Here is a 20,981-nt window from a genome sequence, read left to right on the forward strand (position 1 = left end):
TTTGGTCTGGCACTTGTCATTTGGTCAAAATTCTTGTCTCCTCAGCTATAGGTATGTGGTTATATACCACAGCAGTGCACCAATAGACCCTATTCAACACAGACCACACCTAAAACAATTTAGTGCCCAGTGTCATGTTTGTGAGAACCCACAAGATTGGTTGGACAGATGCTTTTCTGATTCCCCCATTTATGGATAAAATGGATGCACGGAAAGGCTAAAACATCCACTCAAGGTCATACAGCTTATTTGTAAGAGAGGAAGGGCTTGAATCCAGGCCTGTGACTTGCCTCCTTTCAAGGGTCTCGTGTCTGTTATAGTCCTACTGGTGAGAACAAAGTAGAACAGCAGGTGGCAAAGTGGGTAGATAAGTGCCACTCATCAAAGGCATCACTGAACCAAGGGGATAGTGATAAGGGTGATCTCAGAACAAGGGATCTTAGATCTAAAGACATCATGAGCTCAGAGCACCCAGTTTGGCTAAATTCCCAGAAGTCCTGGATCAGGGATGCAAAGAAAGTGTCTAGCACATCCTAATAACTCAGTAATGTCCCCCACTATGGTGGAGCTTCACACCCAAAATTCCACCAGCCCCCTCCAGGGTGCCCATGAAACTTTGTAAGGCTTGTCTTGAATACTCTGGGCACTGCTCTAGTTGGGGACACGGAAATGCTGTCGTAAGTGACCTCTTTAAGAGGGAACTCACAGATTTTCAAGGTCCCTTCAGTAATTATCTTTGACAGAGTTATCTGGAAAATAAATAAACATACACGCTCACACTCCTCCCTCCCAGGAGCACACTTTCTCGTGACAGACGGATTCTATTTCTGCTCCTGAAAACACACGGCACAGTCAGCAAGAAGACAGAGAGCAACCGAGCCGGAAGCCGCCAGTCAGCCTGGCCTGGGTCCACATCACCAAGCAGCTTCTGGGGCCGGGCTTGGAAGCTCTGAGTTGCCAATCATTTCTGATGAGCTGACACTTTCCAAATGCTATTTCTTTCTGATTCAGGCAAGTATGCAGAGCTACACATGTCCTTATGGTGAGCTGACAGTGTGGGAGTATGATTTTTGTTGTTGTTGTTGTTAAAAATAGATCCATAGAGGGCCATAATCTAAAGTCACCTTTCAGCTTATGATTTCTTCAAAGGGAGAGACACAAAGAAGACAGAGTGAGGTTGCACAATGCCGCACAGAGCTCTCAAAGCAGCTGGGCTTGAACAAACACAAGCCAGTGCCCCCAGACCAGGACTCCTTCCCACCTGCTAAGCTAGCTTGTAGTTTTCTTTGCAAAAACCAAGTGAGTGCTTCTGTCAAGGAATCAAGCTTTCAGGAGGCCTCCTCCCTCTGTCTTGCCCTATGAGGTTCAGATTCTGGGCAGAAAAATAAAACAGAACTCTATGAAATGAAACCATGTTTTATTTTCAAAGAGAACAACCTCTTTGTGTTCACTTTGTGTAAATTCTTTGTTCTAATCTGCCAATTGTCCTTTGAAATTTTCAAAGTGTATATGTATCTGGCTGCTCTTGCTTCTGGAGGACCCTGGTCCACACTGATCTACCCAGTGATGAAGTCAGTTGATCCACCCTCAGGAGACTATGCCACTTACAAGAGTTGCACTCCCTGGCTCAGCTCAAGACTGGGACCAGATCTATTTGTAGAACTCCTATCCCTTTTCCAGGTCCCCATCTCAGGTGTCACCTGCTCTGGAGTGGTGAACCACTGTACCAAACCTCATGCAAGCTGCATTTCCAATCCAGCCTCCCCTTAAGGAACCCTAGGAGCCTACTCACTTCAAAGCACCACTGTGAGGACAAAGGAATGTACAATGCCATGGTTCACAGCTAATGCCAACTCCACACTGAACTGTCTACAAAATTATGTCATCCTTATCTCCATTTGATCTTCCTTCTCAAGGTTATATGCCAGAAAGATTGAATGGTGTGGACAATTTGGCCAATTCCAAAGTGTTGGCCTTGATGTCACACAGCCTCTGGCTCTGACCCACTCCATATCTCAGAGGCTCATGCTTCTCCTCACTCCCCTGCAACCCATTGCCAAAAACATAGCTTCTAAGAAGGGCTACATCTCCAAAGTTCCCCTTTCACCTACCCTCAATGACATTCTCTGTTGAGTGATCTTTGAAAAACTGTTGTCTGCTAGAGCTGATTCTGATATCAACAAGCAATCATCTCACAGCAAAGCCTAGGAGACAGGAATTTTGGGCAGGAAGAACCATGAGGTCCTTCTGGACATCCAGAAATCACCCATCTCAAAGTTCCAACAAAGCAACTTCCTCCAATTGGTAGCCCATGCATGTTGGAGGCAGCAGCACAAAGTTACAGGGCAGTTTCAAACTAGGGCCCCAACTTTCTACTTGAAAAATGGGAAATACAGGAAAGATAAATTGTTGGGGAAAGACTTTCTATGCCAGGCTGTCTGCATGACCTTTTCAGCATCCAGTTGTAGACATCCACAGGGAGGGGCTATCCAGACCCCATGGCCTAGTTCATCAAGCCCCACAGAGTGTAAATTCAAGATCTCAGAGGGCATTGCACTGAATTTACCACAACTTGATTGCTGACTCCTCCATGGAGAATGGAACCACTGTTCCAGAACAGCCCTTGGCCTCAGAATCTGTCCTCCAAATCCCTGGCTACCAGAGCAGTCACCCTCAGTGGGGCCCTCCCTTAGGTCTTGACCCTGCTGAGCCTGGAGCCATACTCCCAGTGGGTGGAGCTCTGAAACTTCTGAATTCTGGGCAGGCTCTCAGCGGCAGAGTTCAGGCCCCAGACATGCTTCAGAGCACAGAAGTAGATCAAAGATGGTCTTATCATCATCACAGCTGTGTGTAGAAGAGGCAAGATGATTGGGAAAATTGAGCACCCTGCCTGAAAAACCAGCATAGCACTGATCCTTGAGAGAAGTTAGTGAGCAGCAGCACGAGTGCACACACACACACACACACGTAGGGGCATGCCCCCACATGCGTGAACACATACATATATATCCTATGTATACATATATGTATGACTGCATGTGCATAAAGACACACACACAGGCAGTTCCATGCCCTCAATGCCCTCACATCCTCATATGCATGAACACACACACACACACACATACATATATATTTTTTTCAAAAGAAAAAAAGACCAACTTACCTAAGGAAGTTCACATCCAATGGCTGGTCAATAGCAGGGAAAGGCCTTAATTGCACTATTCGGCTTTCCTGTCACTATAATGAAATTCTTGAGATAAATAACATATAAAATAAAGGTTGACTTTGGCTCATGGGTTTGGAGGCTCCATTTAAGGATCAGGTGACCCATTTCTTTGGGTCTCAGCTGGAGAGTAAAGACAGACTTCAGCTCATGGCTAAGGACAAATCATCAGTCTGGGGACTAATCTTTTAACTCATGGACCTGTGGTTGACACTTATCCAAACTATAAAGACCAGGGCTGGAGGCATGGCTTAGAGGTTAGACACTTGCCTGCAAAGCCAAAGGACCCAGGTTTGATACCCCAGGACCCACATTAGCCAGATGCACAAGGTGATGCACATGTCTGGAGTTCATTTGCAGTGGCTGGAGGCCTTGGCATGCCCGTTCTCTCCCTCTCTCTCTTGCCCACTTTCTCTGTCAAATGAATAAATCAATTAAATATTTACAAAACTATGAAGACCCCTCTTATATGACAAGGTGGGGTTCATTCAAGATAGCATGGCCATAGACTGAGAGACCCCCCTTTTTTCTACCTCAAAATGCTATAAATAGTTGGCTCAGCTTCAGAACTAACCATGGAGTCAGCTGAGTACTTTCTTACAACCTTCTCATAGCTATCCCTTTCCACCATTCACCACAGGAGTTCATCCTAATGCCTGCCCTTCAGTCACTCCAAGTCTGTAGAAGATAGGCAGGGATAATTAGTTGCACACAAGTCAGATCAGAGCCTTCAGTCCTGGTTTAGCCACTTACTATATACCTCCCAGGGCCTTAATTTCTGGATTTTAGGATAGTTGTAACCTACCTGACATAATGCACCAGAGGAACAAACAAGGAGTTGACATTGGTTGAAGTGCCTTGTGAGCTATGAGGTTGAGGGGGAATTGTAGAGTTGAAACAACAGCGTTCTAGGAACTCAAATGATAGCTTATCAGGCACCTATTCACTCAGAATCTTCTGGAAAATAGTACAGGGAGGCATCACAGAAGACAGCATTGAATGATATGAAATTGTGAGATCTGTTTCCCCTCCACAGTCACCTCTATCAGGCCTTGGGGAGAACAAGAATTCTCTCTATGATAGGCCACCCTTCTTCCTTCTGTCCAGAAAGAAACACACAGCCATCCTTCTTTGCTGATGCTCAGACTGATGCCTTGGAAATATTGAGCTTTACTGCAATTCCCCAGACCTTTCAGAATGCTAATTTGGTGATAAATGGGATGATCCAAGTCTTCTTACCTAAGTCCCTCAACTTTAACAACACTAGGTAAACTGAGTTAGACTTCCTATATTCTCCTAGGCTCTTCACTATTGGGAAAAGAAATGTCACCTACTGAACAGAGACATGCCATCCTAAATAGCAGCATAAGAATCAAAAGTCAATATCTCTCCTGATTAGGTAAAGTAGGGACACTGTGTGCCAAGGAGGGGAACAGGAGAGAAGGCAGAAAGAGCCTGTTATGCTTTATAGCTTAATGTACATGACCTTGGAGATCATCACAGAGCTTCACAAAACCCCAAAGCTGACACATCAATCTTCACAGGCAAAAGATTTTACCCAGGATGACACCCAAAGCATACATGAGACCTAGCATTTCTCCATCTGTGTTTCATCTGATCCCATCAGTAGCTGGGCCAATTCAATTGCTTTGGAGGCTCAGAGCCTGGCTCTCACATACCCTAAATGAATATTTATTGACTGAATGGGTGATCCTGATCCTTAGCTATTTCCTTCCTCCTGATGAATAACAAACCTACAATAAATGTATATGTCTAAACTTACCAACACATTCATGTACAGACCTATCATATGAACCCACAGACTTCCATATATGCTTGCAGCCCTAGTTATAAGGTCACATGGACATAGATTCATGAACTTAGACACATGATTACATACCCATTCTCAGATACAAACACGTACATCTTTATGTACTTAGGAAAACTTGAATTTCTGCTTCTGAGTCCTTGTTCCAACCTTGAGTTTATTTATGGGCCACTTTAAGCAGGTAAGACCCTATGACCAGATAGTCACAATACCAAATTGCTGACCACATATTCAGGCATTCAGTGATTCCAGCACACAATAGTTCAACAGAGTGAAGAAGGGCTGGCATTGCAATGATATGTAGAGAGGAAGAAGGGTGAGCAACAGGGGGCAGAGAGCTTTAGCTACTGAGGGCAGGTTAGACAAAGCCCTATGTTACTCAGCATTTTTGTTTCTCTGCTTTTGGTGGAAAATGGCAATTTGTTTTAACTTTATTAACACTATTATTATCTCTCTTTTTTTATTGAGAGGAGCTAAATAGTATATTTTAATACAATACATTCCAGAAACACCAATATGTTATTGTGATTTGTGAATTTCCAATGGGAAGACAGATTATAAAATAATTCCAAATTTTTCAACCAGACAGTCCTTTTGTGAGAAATGTCTTAAAAAACAAAAGTCCCAAGTTAGACTTTATATGAAAACTTAATAGAGATGTTAAGTAAGGCCTCAGTAACACAGTTGATGGAGGTTTCCTGATCACATTTCTTCTTTGTGTTGTGCCTGGCAATGGTCAGAGACACCTCAAAAAGGCCCTGCATAGGTCCCATAGATCCCATTTTAGAAAGTGAGCTTTGTAAAAATATTAGTTATTAGAAAGATGTAAAATAGGTTATGTTGTGTTTAAACCAAATATTATAAAGCTACACTGAAATATGTAAGAAGAAGACGTTAGAAAATAAAGACCAAACATTCTCTAACATTAAAGCATTTTATAGTAACTTCACATAACATATATATAAATAATCATTAGGGTTATTTATAAATATAATGTCTTTTTAAAGTTCTATCACATGGGGTTATATAAAGCCATTTTCATGCAAGTCTACACTGGGCTTGACTCACACTCAGCCCCATACTATGCTACCCTCCCCTTCTCCACCTCACCCACTGCCATCACCTCCTTTTGTTGCCCTAGACAGTTCCGCTTCTGTTTTCATAGAAAGAGACAATTTCTTTTTCATCAACATGGACAAATTGCAGCTATGTCTGTCATTAAATTGCTAAAGCACAGCAACAGAACCTACTGGTAACTGCAGAGAACGGAGAGGACTGGTCTTCGGAGGGACATGCTCCTCTGGCTCCCTTTCCAGCCCATGAAAGTCCAACTCAGAATACCACCAATGTTACACAACAGAATGGAGCAAATTGTAAGATCATGCCCTTAATCTGGTGTCCCTCTAAACTATATCTGCATTTGGTTTTGCATGTCTCTACCACAAAAACTGTAAAGTGATGATTTGCTAGTTAACGTGGTTTAATTATTTTATAATATAAATATAAATACTGAAATATCATACCCCATAAATTTGCAACATATGCAACAAAATAATGAACAAAAATATGTAAAACACAAGTTTTGTGTTCACTTATGATGTCTGTGTGTGTGAGTACACATGTGTTCTGAGTGTAGCCACACACCATGTGTGTATGTGTGTGTGTGGCAGTTAGAGGACAACTTTCTGTCAGGTGTCAGTCTAGACTTGGACCTTATTCAAGGTGGGAACTCTTGTTCTCTTTGTTGTTCACTGCTGTGCTTGCAAAAATGGCTGATGTATAAGTTTCTGGGAAATTCTCCTGTGTCTGAATCCCATTTCCCCAACAACGTGCTGGTGATGGAGATGAAGAGCAAAGCAGTATCATTTTTAGGCAGCTCTTTAGGGCTCAGGTTCAGAAAGGACCATCTATCTGCCTGCAGGAGGAGAAGACTTGCTAGGTAGTCAGGGATGGCCCTCGAGAGTCAGCAGTCTTGCTCTGGGCGGCAGCTCAGCTGCACCCAGACAGTAGTTTTGTATTCCATCCTTCCCTTGGAAATAGAATGGTTAAAGTAAATGTTGGGGTTAAAACAGTAAAGTAAGGCACACTAAAGGAGAAGAGGGAGAGGGCTTGCAGCTGGTTATGCAATGGCCAAGCTGACCAGGTAAGAGGAAGGACAAGACTCTGAGTAGGGATGGGTTGGCCCCCATGAAAGACTCCCTTGAAGGCCATTTCATCCTGCGTTCTGTTCTGCATCTCCCCTGCAAAGCATACAGGTGTGTGCTATCCCTCCCTGCCAGCCCAGTCACTATGACAGGAAGGTGAGCAGTTGTATAATTGGAAGAAAGACACCTGGAAACCTCGTGGGAATTGATGATTGGGCCAGAACTACATTTTTCCATATCTCAATCCAGAGACTTTAAAGATCACTGTATTTCCCTAGCCATAAGCTTTATATACCCCAAGAAAATAGTAATTAGGTGGCATCCTGTTCGTATCCCCTCTCTTCTGACCCAGGGAACTTCATTCTTTCCCTTTTCTCTACTCAATAAACTTAATATGAGCTTTTTCTATAAACTTGTGTTCTCTGTATAGTAAGGTTTCTCCTTTGAGATTCATCCTTCTCTGTTCATGGGATTCATTCTTCAAGTTCCAGTGACAGAACCCAGAGCCACTGACTCAATGGAGCTTTATTGCAAGATAAGAGTCTGGCACCCTAGCTCCAGAGTTAAGAGCTTGGCTAAGGTTCCTTTGCTCTCAGAGACCCATTTCACTGGGACTTCAGATGTCCACCGCAGCTTCTGGCTTTTTACAAGGAGTCTGGGGATTTGAAGGTGAACCCCCACCTTGAGTGGTAAGCCCTTTCTTTAACCACTGAGTCAAACTCTCAGTCCCAAAACAAAGTATTTTAAAATATTATATTTAATTCAATTTTACAAGAGAGTAAAACTGAAATTAATGATTGTCTCACTTTTCTCCAGCATACATTGGCCCAGAGTTGGCAAGAATTACCCTCTAATCATACTATAGAAGGAGGATAGCCACATTTTTAATTCCTTCTCACATGGTGAAACCTAACTTCTTTACACAAACAGTATACAGTTCCCTCCATACTTCAGGCAACTTATAACAAGAGTGACACTCAAATGTGACTGGAAGGTAAACACACACACACAGAAAAAAACAATATTATAGAATTATTTCAGTTAGGTTCATTCTGATTTGTTCCTGTGACAGGAAATCAGAATCAGAAGGAGCTGATTGGGGACTTAGAGGCCTCAGACATATGCACTGGTCACATTGAATTCTGTCATCAGATTCCCAGGGCATCCATGGAGCTTCATTTGCATTAAATGAAAAGGAGTCCAAAAATACACCACTGTTGCTAAGGTTACATCTTGCTGGATGCAAATGAAGATGTGTTTGTTCAAACCAGTTAAAAATATCTTGGCACAAGCTAATTCCCCTATTGGCTTAAGGGAAATGATATGTAGTCTATTACACTGAGAGTTCAGGCTTGCCTTACGTGGCCTGAAGGTCTGGAAAAAGCATTATTTCTGAGTAATATTTTGAGAGCATGTATAAACTACTCATTTTCATTAATTCAAATGCTGTCTGGTTTCAGGAGGGTTATAACTATCATCTAATAAGAGGACCCACCACTGCTGACATACAGATATGCTTTCCCTAGTTGCCAAGGGGGCCATTTGCATGGATCACTTTGGAAACTGGCAGAAAATGGGGCTAAGCAGGAGTAGGGTCAGCAGTCCAACAGGACAGGTAAGGAGTTTCATAAATACAATAGTTTACATAGTGTTCACACTATCTCTGCAATTAAATATTATAACTTCCTATTTTAATTGACAGAACTAAAGCTCAGAGACGTTGTTACTCTGCATAAACAGAGGCATTGAAGCTATTCATACTCTTATTATTGACAATTTTTTGCATGTGTATAAAATGTATTTTAATCATAATCTCCTTCTAGTCCCTTATCTTGACCTACATCCTCATCGCCCTTCTGTTGAACCCCTTCTTCCTCCCAGCCAGTCCCTCTTCTACTTTAATTTAGTATCTCTTTTTTCTTCCTTTTTCTTTTCTTTTTTCTGGTGTGTGGCTGTAAACCATTGGATAAAGATGAGGGATTATTTACCAAAGCACATGAGTTATACCATTATACTGCTGCAAAAAGTGTCTCTAAGTCCCTCAGTCACAATTAACTGCCTATAACTCTTCAGAAGAGGAGCAAGGCTGCTTGCCATCCTCTAAGAACTATGATGGAATGATAATGAGCCCAGTATTATGTGATTCTTGTGCTAGTTGGATTGGAAGAATCAATATCGTGAAAATGACCACCTTCCCAAAGTCAACCAACAGATTCAATACCATCCCCCAAAATTTCCAGTTCCATTTTTTAATTTATTTATTAATTTCCATGTGTGCGCAAGCATGCATGCACATACAGAGAGAGCAGAGAGAGAGAGAAGTCTTTGCCACTGCAAACAAATGTCAGATGCTTAAGTGACATTTTGCATCTGACTTTAGTATGTATAGCTGAAGAATTCAACACAGTCAGGCAAACTTTGAAAATGCGTGACTTTAACCACTGAGTCATTTGTCTGGCCACCAGTACCATTCTTAACAGAAAACAGAAAAACAAATTTAAAAATTCATATGGCAGACTAGAGATTGCTCAGTGTGGCAAAGCTCTGGCCTGCAAAGCCTGAGGTTCCAGGTTCGATTACCCAGTACCTATGTAAAGTCAGATGAACAAAGTAGCTCATGTGTCTGAAGTTTATTTGCAGTGGCTAGAGGCTCTATCATACCCATTCTCTCTCTCTCTGCTTCTCCCCTTCCCCTCTTTCTCTCATAAATAAAAAAATAAATATATATATTTTAAATTTATATGGAAATAAAAAGATTCCAAACAGCCAAAATAATCTTAAGAAAGAACAAATACTTCTGGAGGTATCACCATAGTTTATTTCAAATTTATACTCCAGAACCATAGTAATAAAAACAGCATAGTACTCACTCAAAAGTAGACACATAATCAAATGGAATAGCATAAGGGATCCAGGGATTAGTTCTTGTAACTACAGTCACCTTAATTTTGACAAAGATGTCTGAAATACTAATTATAGAAAAGATGATGTCTTTAATGAATACTGCTGGGAAAGTAGCATATCTACTTGTAGAAGAATGAAACTACATCCTCAGGTCTCATCCTACACAAAACTCAACTCCAAGTGAATCAAGGGCTTCAATGTAAAAACTCAAGTTTATGAAGCAGCTAGCGGAAAAAGTAGGGAGTAAAATCCAAGGCACAGGCACAAAATAGAACTTTCTGAATAGGACTGTACTTGCCCAGAAAATAAGACAATCAATCAAAAACTAAGACCTCATGAAATTAAAAGTCTAGAGCAAAATAAACTCCTAGTCAAGGTCAGAGGTAACTGACAGGATGGGACAAAAATCTCCACCAGCTGTACATCTAACAGAGAATTTGGTAGAATATACATGGGATTGACTCCCAACTCGGAATCTTTTCTCCATATTGAGCTGTGTCTATAACCACAGAATTACCAAAGAACAAACTTTAAATCTAAACAACAAAGAGGAGCTAGAGAAACAGGTGAAATTTTTACATTAAATAAATTTAAAGGTATTATTCAAAATTGAAATCATTCTGTTTTTTCAACCCAGTTTCATAGCTCTTCCTCAACATCCTAAGAGTCAGGGACAAATACTTCCATTTCCCCTTCATCTTGGAAGATAGCCCATTGACTCTCTCTAGCTATCAAATCCTAAAGTATCAGAGGCAGAAGGGACCTCAGAATCCACCCCACCCTCCTCTTTAAGGCAAGAATCTCTGGCACCACATTGAGAAAGCAAGGCTATGGAGCTATCTGCCTGAAATCCTGAATATATAGCAGCTCACAGTTACTGACTGCCTATCCAACATTGAATACACAACATTCTTCCACATGCTTCAGCCATTTCCATTTCTGATTTATGTAATCCTTATGACCAACCAATGAGTTAGATACTATGACCACATTATGCAAAAGAGAAAAGTGACACCAAAAATTCAAGTCAAATGTCCTAATATACATAGCTTTCAAATTACAGACATGGAACTAAATCCTATGTAATATGGCTCAAGAAGCTGAGCTCTTAACTACTGCATTTTATTCTCTCAAGGCAGCACTCTACTTCACAACAAGCCCATGGTATTGTATTTATAAAATGATATGGCCTAGCCTTTCAGCATCGGCGCGGGCACCACCGCCACCTGGGCCTTCTTGAGTCAGGAGAGCTGAGTCTGGGTCACTATGAACCCCCAGCCACACCCACTCCTTCACCTTCAAGGTGGAAGAAGAGGATGATACGGAGCACGTGCTGGCATTGACGATGCTCTGCCTCGCTGAGGGGGCCAACGATGAGTGTAACATGGTGGAAATTGTTGCTGGGAACCGTGATCACTAGGAAATTGCGGTTCCTGTGGTCAATCTCAAATTGTCTTGCCAGGCCATGCTTCATATAGATTTCCAACTTCAATCACCTGTAACCTTCCGCTTCAAGTCAGGATGTGTGCATCACCGGTGGATATCAGATTGTTACTATAAGCAATTGTGATTCTGAAGAAGAGGAGATTGAAGAGGAGGAAGCTAATTCACGCCCCATCCTTTCTGCCAAAAAGTACAGGGGCAGGCCTGAGCCCTCTTTGCTCAGCCTGCTATGCACCTTGTTCCTGGAAAAGTTTCTAGAATTTTCAGTTTCTTCTCTGTTGAAGTGGAGAGTCTGGGGATGGGGTTGTGGGGTGAGAGGGTACTGGGCTTGTGGTACCAGGAGAGAAGGGTGCATTCTCTTGAAGGCCCTTTTCTTGTGCTCCTACACCCTGCGTGGGTCTTCCCCATTCTGTAAGAGTGGGAGGAAGTCTTAACTTCTATCCTGACTGGCTCTTGGCCTCTACTCACAAGAAAGGACCGAAAGTGTCTGGAGCTTGGAATGCTTAATGTAAAGGGAGCCCGTGACTAGCATGTGTCATGTGTGATACTCTAGGTTCAGTTCCCAGTGCCAAAAAAAAAAGTATCTGAAGTTCAGAAAAACACTTTATTTAATATACTTTTACACTTTTTACATTTTTAGATAAAGGTTTAAATAATAAATAAAAAATAAACATGGTCTAGTGAGACCCTCTTGATTGCTTTCAAATTCTTTGAGATCTGGAAAACTACCCAGAGGTGGACAGGAGTTGAAGGAGGGAGAAAAGAAAAGGATGGGTAAGACATGGCAACCTAAAATCTCTGGGATCGATAGGTCTATGAAGGTAACTTTCAACTCTCCCTGGAGCTATTGCAGGGAAAGGAAGACCAACCTAGGAATTACTTTATTGAGCAAATGCACAAAGCCTCACAGAGCAAGAGTCTGTCTCCTTCTCATTTCAACAATGAGAAAAATAAAGCTCTGAGGCCAAGCTACATGTCCAGTCACACAGATAAGTGGGGGCAAGATTTAAGCCCCAAGTAGTACAAATGTGCAACAACAGAAAATCTTTTGATATTTCCTTTGAATTTTTTACTGTGCTTTATATAATCAAGAGCTGAGATCAGTTCATAGAAACAATATGAACTGAGATTTAATTTTAATTTTTTGAACTTTTTTCACATAGATATATTCATGTTGCAGGGGTGCATTTGTGTGTATAGATGTGTGCATGTTTGGGTGTGTATGTGTGTTAACCAGAGGACAACTTTAGGTGTTGTTCCTTTGATGTGATTCTTCTCAAGGTTTCTCACTGGCCTGGAACTTAAGAAATAGGTTAGACTAGCTGGCCTACAAGTCCCAGAGATCAATGCCTATCAATGCCTCATCACATCTGGCTTTCAAATGTGGTTTCTGGGCATTGAACTCAGGTCCTCATGCTTACATGACAAGCACTTTACCCACTGAGCCATCTCAGCATCCCGTCTGATTTAATTTTAGTTTAAATTTTTTTTAGTTCTCATAACTTTCCTTAAAAAACAAATTTTCATTCAATGGTACCATAACATACCATTTTCTTTCCCTTGACATCTTTCCTCATTCTTCTCTCTCCTTTCTTTGTCCTTCAAGAATGCAAGTACTTTGTGCTTCTTCTGAACACAATTTCTTCTCTAGCCTTATTATGACTCATGATGGATTTCTTTTAGTCTTATAACTTTGTACATTTATTATTTAAATGTTGGCTCAAAAATTTATATTACAAGGTCAGATCTGTTGATTCACTTATCCAACTATTTAATATCTTCACTTGTATTCCTAATAAACATTTAAAATATAGAAAATAAAACCAATGATTTTCACTTCCTTCAAAAGACCTAGTCCATTCAGTTCAGTCTTCTTCAAATAGGGCTCTGCATTTCAATCAGCAGCAACATCTTCCCAGCCAGATACTCAAAGCTGGATCCAGCCCACCCTTGACTTTATAGCTAGGTCCACTTATATTCTACTCCTCCATATACTCAAGCTTGACCTGTAAGCAAATATTAATGGCTCCACCCTTAAAATCCTCATGGTAGTAAGAGTTCTCCTGGCCAAACCATGGAAAGTGGCCCAGGTCACTCATGACTAATTCTTCCTCATGCCAGCCTTACTCTTCAGAGCAAGGAAAGTGATGTTTCTAAAATGCAAATCAGATGATGTCATTGTGTTCTTTAAAAAGATCCAGCGCCTTTCATCTGAAGTTAGAATAAAATCTTAACTTCTTACTCTGCCTCGCGATTTCTCCCTGGCTTCTCTCTCTAATTTCATTTGAATCATCTTCTATGTCACTTACCAGTCTCTAGTTACACTGGTATTTTCTCCCTTCCTGCAGCACTTTAATTTTACCTGCTGTTCCTCTGTCTGCAAGATTATCCTTTCTTGTTTTTCCATTGGTAGCTTTTTTTTTTTTTTCACCTCTCAGGACTCAAGCTAAATGATTATTATGAAGGGCCTCGGTTGTTCTCCCTCATCATCTGCATCACAATATTCCAAGTCCTGCCTCATTATATCCACCAGCACAACACAAAGAACTTGTTTAATACAAGTCTCTTCAATATGTGGCTGAATAAGTGAATGACTGGCTAACTAAATGAGCAAATGAATGATGAGCTCCCCACCTCTGGAATGTTTCAAGCTGTCGCTAAATGAAAAAGTATAAAATGTAGGGAGGATGGATCCTAAATGCTATGAATTGAGTTAGTCTATTCATCTGTAATTTCCAATTCACAGTCCTTAGATTTCTACAAGAGGCAAGTAGAATCAGAGGGTTTTGGTCAGTCATTTATGTTCAGTATCTGCTCCAGGAAAGGTCAAAGGAAGGAATTAGCCACAGGGCCAGAAGGCAGGGCCATGAGCCAGAGGATTATTCCCTAGCCCTGAAACCTAATGGAATTTTCCTTCAGAACTAAGGACTCATTTTTTTCTTTCTTTTCGTTTTCCGTTCTTTGAAATAGGAGTATCTGTACCTGTTAGCCTATGCCTGCCTCACCATTGTATTTGGTAAGCAGGTAACTTGTCTACAGGCTCAAGACAGAAGACCACTTCTGTCCTCATCTGGATTGCATCCAAAGCCTCACTTGTTCATTTGATGTAAATTACAAGATCTGGAAGTTTTGATCTGATAATATGTAGATGAAGTGTTGGACTTCAGCGTATTGCCACATTGGGCAGAGACTGTGGGAAATGTTAAAATGAGGTCCATGTATTATGCCTGTGGGAGATACGTGAATAACTGGGGAAAGAGTGTGGGGTATAGTAAATCCAATCATCGCTAATTATAATATGAACTTCTAACCTAGAGAAGCTGCAAATATTGCCTGACATGGTAAAGATATTGCAGGTGGAACTGAGCAAAGAATATTATTATTAAATATTACTATCATTATTAATTGTGTGTATGTATGTGGATGGACGTGCTTGTGCCATAACACATACATGGAGATCAAAGGACAACCTGGGGCATTTCTCTTCTCCCATCTTTTTTTGAGGAAGTGTCCCTATTGCCAGTGCTGCTTGCCAGCTCCTAGATTCTACTAGATTTGCCTCCCAATGCTAAAGTAACATTGAAATTACAGATGTGTGGACCATTTTGTGTCCAGCTTTTACATGGGTACTGAGGAGGATCAAACATAGGTTGTCAAGCTTGCAAGCAATTGCCTTTAACTACTGAGCCATCTCCCAGCCCTATCTCCTTTGTTGAAATAAATGTTCCTTTATTCTTTTATCCTCTATTGTTGCTCTTTTCTGTTGTTGTTGGTTTGGTTTGGGTTTTGGAGGCAGGGTCTCACTGTGGCCTAGACTGACCTGGAACTCATTCTGTAGTCCAGCTTGGCTTCAAACTCATGGTAACCCTAGTAATCCTACTTCCCCAGCCTCTTGAGTGCTGGGATCTATGTGTGAGTAGCTGCACCTTGCTCTGAGTTAAGGACCTTGAAATAGGTAGGTTATCCACACATATTCTGAATACACTCAAAGGTATTCTTATATTCATATTACCCAGGAAGATATAGCACATACAGAAAGAGAAAGCAATATATCCATGTAGGAGGGGACGCCAGATGTGTTCAGAGGTAAGGAATGGACTCTTCCCTGAGTCCTGTGAAGAAAGCACAACCTTACTAGTACTTTAGTATTGGCTCGAGGATCCTAATTTTAGATTTCTGACTCTTAGAAGTATATCAGAAGAGTTTTCTGTTGGCTAAAGTCCCCAAATTTGTGGTAATTTGTTCTAGAAGCCAAAGGGAACTAACACATTATATGTGTACTAAGACAGACATATTTTCCCCTAGAACTCTTGCTATAAGTTGCAGGCAAGTCTTCCTTGTACATGCTTATTGCCAAGCAAGCACCCAAACCCATCTCCAGCTATCAGGTTTATTTTGATGATGAAAGAATTTCCTCTTACATGTGAATGTTAAGAGCAATAAGGTTATGGGAAGATGTTTCCAGAAACACATTTGAAACTATGACACAAAGCAAACTTACATTGTCTACCAGGACAAGACGAATGGTTGAATATATATTCATTTGAGATTAACTTTATCTTATTCCCAAAATCCCAACCAAAATAAAAGCAAAGGTATTCTACTTTAGAGGGCCACTGGAATAATATGAAAGGACTGTCATCACAGGTCTGGAGAATTAACCTATATATTGCTGAAAGGCCTCAGCTTCTCTCCATCTTGGCTAGTTTTGATTGCCTTGTAATATGGTTACTAGGTTTCAGGAAGGATTTTCTGGGGAAAAACAAGAGGGGCTGAATTGATTGAGATTCATATTGCCTGCCTGTATTAGGTACTGGTCTTTTTTTCTGTGATGTACTACCTGGCAGGAAGAACGTATGGGAGGAGAGGTTTATTTTTGCTCCCAGTTTTGAGGGCTCAGTCCATCATGGTAGGGAAGGCATGGCAGCTGGGATGGTTCCCTCTTTAACTATAGGAGCATTGTACATGCCAGTCACATCATGGCTACAGACAGAGAACTTCCAGAAGAAGGACGGGGCTTTAACCTTCAAAGACCACCCCAGTGGTCTTTGTCTACAAGATATGATCCATGCCCAAAAGTTTACAACACATAAAAATACCACTACCATTTGGGGACAAAGTATTCAGATGTGTGAGCCTGTGAGGGTCATTTCACATTTTAGTCATACATTGCCTTTTCTGAGATGACCTCAAAAGTTACACGATGTCACTTCAGTCATGCTTCAGCCTATAGAGTTGGAACAAAACTTCTAGCAAGCTTCATGAGGAGGGAAATAGATTTTACTTTATAACAGGTAATTGGAAGATTCTAAAAGACCATGTAAGAAATGTCTAGCACTGGAGTTTTCAACCTCTGCTGTCAACCCAAGGAAGAAGCATGTGAATGATCAGTCTTTTAAGATGCCAAGCCCATTATGCAACTAGAACACTGCTGTGAGCTAAAGTGTAACCACCCTCCATGGACTTCATATGTTGAAATCCTAACCCCTAGTACTTCAGAACATACTCCTACCTGTTGATAATGTGGCCATCTCTAAGAAGAGAGGGCTCATCAGAAACAAATTCAATTAGCACCTTAATCTTGGGCTTTCTGGCTCCTGAAATGTAAAAAAATGAGCTGTTGTTATGGAAGCCCTAAGACACTAAAGCTAATGGTGTTCTACAAAGAAAAAGATCATGACTGCACAAAGAAATGCATATGTTCTTTGAAGCATTTTTTTAGAAATTTAGAAACAAACATTCAGAAACAAAAGCATTTGTTCAAGAGCAACTTAAGCTGAATGGAATATTTCATTCACAGAATAGAAAATAAACATCCATGAATACTTAAGCCTATTTTACTAACATGGATAGTTGAATTTATTAAAAAGTAAAAGTTATAAATATTAAATATAATCATGTACCCATGTTTTTAAAGTCAATATACCTGCATGTATATTTGTACATAAATCCATAATATGTATATATCTGGAGTGATACACCAAAAGAGATAATTGTGGCTACTTCTGTAGAATTGAATAGGTTGTTTGTAGTCATAAGTATGTTAATATTTTATTTTAAGTTTGTATATTTTGACCTTTTTGAAATTTCTACAGTGGCTATACATCTTTGTATTCATATTGATTTCATATTATTAATATTCCTTTAAGATAAGGGTGATTCTTTAATTTAACCCATCTAGTCTTTTGTTAATGAATGTATATCCATGCATGACAGCCTCAGATGCCAGCCTTGAGGAACACCACCCACTTTGATAGAGAGAGGGTCTCTCATTGACCAAGAAATTGCCAAGTAGGCTAGACTTCTTGTTCAGCAAGCCCCAGGCATCCTCCTCCTGTCTCTGCCTTTCTAGTACTGGGACTACAAGCATGCACCAGCATGCCCAGCATTTTTATATGGGTACTGGAAACCAAATGCAGGGCCGCGTGCTTACACAGCAAGCACTTTTGTGACTGAGCTATCTCCCCAGCCTCCATATTAATTAGCCATTATAATGCCATTTTTTAAAACCAAGGTTGTTGCACAGCCCCACAGTGACCTGATTCTGAAACCTCTAATGCCCTCCACTATGTGGGAAATGCAGATCCTCTCTGGAAGTTTTAGCATGAGCAGAAATGCTGGGAAAGCAAAACCTGATGGAAATGTCATTAGTGAAGTGACTTACTAGAGTGGAAGCTATTAGGTTTGGAAGCATTCATGCTTCTGCCTGGGAACATGGGTATAAGGTTGCTGCAGTGGCTGGAATACTTGTTTCCATCTTGGATACTTCCCAAAACAAAGAAAGAGGACAGACTGGCTTGAAACTTTAATTTGTTGAGGTTTTGTTTATGTTCATGCATACATGTGGGGAAGGAGTGAGTGTTCTTATATGCGTGTGCCAAGATGAGTACATGTGGAGATCAGAAGACAGCTTTAAGGTGGGTTCTTGCCATTCTGCCACAGTTGAGACAGGCTTTCTTTCTATCTGGAGCCATAAGCTTCAGTGAAAGTCTCCTGTCTCTACCTCCCATGTTGACATGCTGACATTACAGACACTCACTGCAGCTTTGGGCTCTTTACATAGCATCTGAGGAGCAAACTCAGATCCTCATGATTGAACAGTGAATACTTTATCCACTGAACCATCTCCCCACTCTTTGAGGTTTTTATTATTATTATTTACCAATACCTACTGTGTACCAAGACATATACTAGAAAATGTCTAGGCCTATCCCATGTAATGTTCACAAAACTGTGCAAAGATATCATGTTACAATTTTACAAACAGAGAGTAGAGATAATAAGGTTTGTTTTACTAGGATAACCCAGAACTTCTATAATGAAGTATTGTATTCTCTTAGGAGAAAGTTGAAAACAATGTCTACCTCTCCATCTTCATGACACTAATAAATGTCAAGTGTAGCTGAGGATGGACTTGGCCCTGCCAAGAGTTCTCCCACACAAGGTTTTCTGAGTTGTTCCTTCCTTCCTTTCCACTCACAAGCCAATTCTCTCAGCAATGGGACAATAGGAGAGGACCAAGAGGAGGGAGGTATTACACAGAAGCCTAGGGGTGCTCACCTCCCAGAGACAAGTTAGCTGTAGCAATGCCATAATACATCCATTTGCTTCTGATTAAGAAGGTAGGAAGCTGCTGGGTGTGGTGGCGCACGCCTTTAATCCCAGCACTTGGGAGGCAGAGGTAGAAGGATTGCCGTAAGTTTAAGGCTACCCTAAGACTACATAGTGAAGGCCAGGCCAGCCTGCGCTAGAATGAGATGCTACCTCAAAAACTCCAAAAAAAAAAAAAAAAAAAAAAAAGGAGGAAGCTGGAGGAGGAATGAGCTGGCAGAGGGGAGTAAGGGGAATGAAGAGCTAACAGAGCCACTAGGTCCAGTGCTGGTGTATTGCCTACCATTTATGGGTTTCTGCATTCTTTTTTTTGCAAGTTTATGCTGTGCTTACATGTATGTATGATATTCATATAAATGTGAGTGTACACGTGTGTGGGAGCAGATACGTGTGTGTGTGTGTGTGTGTGTGTGTGTGTGTATGTGTGTAGGCCTCAGGTCAACACTGGATATTTTTGTAGTCACTCTCCATGTTAGTCTTTGAGACAGGGCCTCTTTCTGGACCAAGAGCTCACTCATTCATCTAGATAAACTAAGGTAGAGTGCCCTGGGGTTCTGAATCTCCACCTCCTCAACAGTAAGATTACAGGTGTGTGCTGCCACACTCAGCATTTCACAAGAGTACTTGTGATCTGAACTCAGGTCCTCTTATTTGCACAAGCATGTTAACCCACTAAATCAACTCCCCAGCCCTATTTTCTGTATTCTTAATGCCTAGCATCACTGGACCTCACTAAATGGGGAGTAACCTTTCCCCAGCTAGCTAACATTTAGGAAGCAGACTTCCTTGGGAGCATATTTTCCACTTGCAAACTAAACAGTGCACAGTCAGTGCTCCCACTTCCTCTTTTATCTTGACTGTCCTACTGCATCCCTAACCAGGAGGTGGCAGGAATTCCTGTCCTACTCGGCCTAGGTCTAGCACCAGGCAACAAGAGGGATGATGGCCTCTCTGCCTCAGAACCTCCTGAAATTATTCACTGTCTGTTGTCCTGGTCACCAGAAACCATCATATACTGTGTCCCTCATGCCTACCCTGATGCTTCCATATGTGGTCTTCTGGGACCATATCTATGCCTACTACCTCCAGGTCATTGTAAAGCAAAATTTCCTTCATGACAAGCACAAGTATATCTGCATGCCATACCATAGCTGACTGACTAAAGCAAATTCAGGGTATAATTTTAAATGATGCTCAGGGCAGAAAATATCAGGCTTGAGATGCTTGTGGGTGTAGTTACTCCACTTGCCATTGGTGTAGTGCTGCCCATTCATAGCTCTAAATATCTTTCTATCTCTTTCTTCCTTCCTTTCTTTCATTGAACTGGCTTTCTTAACAGTCACATCAGCCACTGTTAGCCAGGGCTCTCCAGAGCAACAGAATAATAGAACGAAGGGAATTTATTACACTGCAAAAGATGGAACTGGGTAAAGCAAAGAAACATTCAACCAATACAAGATTTAAACAACTGGGACAAACATCAAACTCTGTAGCTTCAAATCCAGTAATTCTAGCCAGTGACAAATATTCAAGTCTGATAATTCTAACCAGCAACAAGTCTCTGGCATTCCAATTCCATCCCTCCAGTTAGGCTACTCACTGTCCTGGGAAACTTCATCTGGGCCAGCAGCTCCTTGGCAGCCATCTCATAGTCCTGGCATCTCCACTGGGTCTCCACTGCAAGCCACAGTCCATCCTCATGGCCCCATAGGGTCTCTATGCAGGCAACCAGCAAACCCGCTTCACACTGCCCATGGCCATTTCCAAAACACAAGACCATGTTGCAAACTCAATGACCCTCTTTCCAGCATTTCTTATACTCCATGAT

General features: G+C 41.3%; 1 pseudogene; it reads left to right on the plus strand.

Moving 5' to 3' along the window:
* The first annotated feature begins 7,177 nt into the window (after positions 1 to 7,177).
* Positions 7,178 to 20,308, plus strand: LOC123460698 (annotated as a pseudogene).
* The last annotated feature ends 673 nt before the right edge of the window (positions 20,309 to 20,981 follow it).

The sequence above is a fragment of the Jaculus jaculus genome, chromosome 5 (assembly GCF_020740685.1).
Source record: "Jaculus jaculus isolate mJacJac1 chromosome 5, mJacJac1.mat.Y.cur, whole genome shotgun sequence".
NCBI classification, from domain to species: Eukaryota; Metazoa; Chordata; class Mammalia; order Rodentia; family Dipodidae; genus Jaculus; species Jaculus jaculus.